Source organism: Gossypium arboreum, chromosome 12 (genome assembly GCF_025698485.1).
Source record: "Gossypium arboreum isolate Shixiya-1 chromosome 12, ASM2569848v2, whole genome shotgun sequence".
NCBI lineage: Eukaryota > Viridiplantae > Streptophyta > Magnoliopsida > Malvales > Malvaceae > Gossypium > Gossypium arboreum.
The window spans coordinates 111946277-111947835 of NC_069081.1; the positions used below are offsets into that span (position 1 = coordinate 111946277).

General features: G+C 35.5%; 1 non-coding gene across 1 annotated transcript; it reads left to right on the top strand.

The window, feature by feature from the left end:
* The first annotated feature begins 294 nt into the window (after positions 1–294).
* LOC128286126 (small nucleolar RNA R71) lies at positions 295–401 on the top strand. The gene has a single exon (XR_008276671.1). It is a non-coding gene; the product is annotated as a small nucleolar RNA R71 (small nucleolar RNA).
* The last annotated feature ends 1158 nt before the right edge of the window (positions 402–1559 follow it).

The window sequence follows — 1559 nt, forward strand, 5'->3', positions numbered from 1 at the left end:
TATATTACTAGGTGAACCTATGAAGTACTAAGAAAACCATCAATTTTTTTATTTAAGAGTTCTACCTGATTAGAGAGGATGGTGACCGAATCGACGTTACAAACACCAGCTGTTTTCGTTGGCTTTGACCTCATGACTTTCCACTGATAGTTATTCAGTGACATCTCCTCTATGAACTCATAAGCATCTTCAGGTGTTTTATTATTGATGGTTCCGCCAGCAGCTACGTCAACCATTTGCCTAGTCGAAGGATTCAGGCCATTATGGAATGTTTGAACCTGAGGCCAAAGCGGTAACCCATGGTGAGGGCATCTTCTCAAAAGGTCCTTGTATCTCTCCCATGCATTGTAGAGTGTTTCTAAATCCATCTGCACAAAAAAAGAGATATCATTACGTAATTTAGCCGTTTTAGCCGGCGAAAAATATTTTAGTAAAAAAATTTCGGTCATTTGTTCTCAAGTAGTAATTGACCCTCGTGGTAACGAGTTCAACCACTATTTAGCCTTGTTCCTTAATGAAAAGGGAAACAACCAAATTTGTATGGCATCATCAGAAATGCCATTGATTTTAAATGTATCGCATAGTTCCAAAAAGTTTGCTAAGTGAGCATTGGGATCTTCATCCTGCAAACCATCAAACTGAACAAACTGTTGTATCATTTGAATTGTGTTAGGTTTCAGTTCAAAAGTATTTGCAGCTACAGCAGGTCTAACTATGCTTGATTCAGTTCCTGTTAAAGAAGGTTTAGCATAATCACACATAGTGCATGGAACAGATTTTGATTAGCGCAATTGCGGAGGTAGGCGATTGCCTTGGTTTTCACCATCTCTTGATTGGGGTTGAGTATTGTCCTTTACTCATTCTCTGTGTATCTTAAGCTTCGCCTTATTTCTCTTTAGTTTCTACGAACTGTGCGATCGATTTCTTCATCAAAAAGTAGTGGCCCTGACGGGTTTCTTCTAGTCATAAACTATAAAAACCTGCCAGAAGAAAAAAAAATTAGTAAATTAGAATAAAATTAAAAATAAAATTAGATTGCAAGAAAAATAAATGGCTAAAGTAATAAAAATTGAGTGTTCCTAATATTTTAGTTCCCCAACAACAGCGCCAAAAACTTGATCGCGTGATTTCGTGATAGGTTTTAAAAATTTATAATTAATCGTTCTTGAAACTAACTATTATCGTGATGTAGGCAAGTGTACCTATCGAACAGTAGTATAGTTTTAGCAAGACCAGATTGTCGAACCCAAAGGAACTAAAAGTACTAGTAATGACTATCTTTTCAATATCTAGCTTAAGAATAATGGGGGTTTTGTTTTAACTAACTAATTATCTAAACTAAGAACTCTCAGAGAATAGAATTGGGGAATTTCTTTTGAAAAATCGATTGAATTAAGACAATACCTAAGGAAAAATGCACCTAGACTATACTTGTTATCCTGGCTCTGAATCGGATGATTTATTCATTTAACTTGTTCCGTAGAGATCCCTAAGTTATGTTATTATCCCTATTCAAGACTAATAATGTCTAATCCCTAGACTGAATAATTGAGACCTTT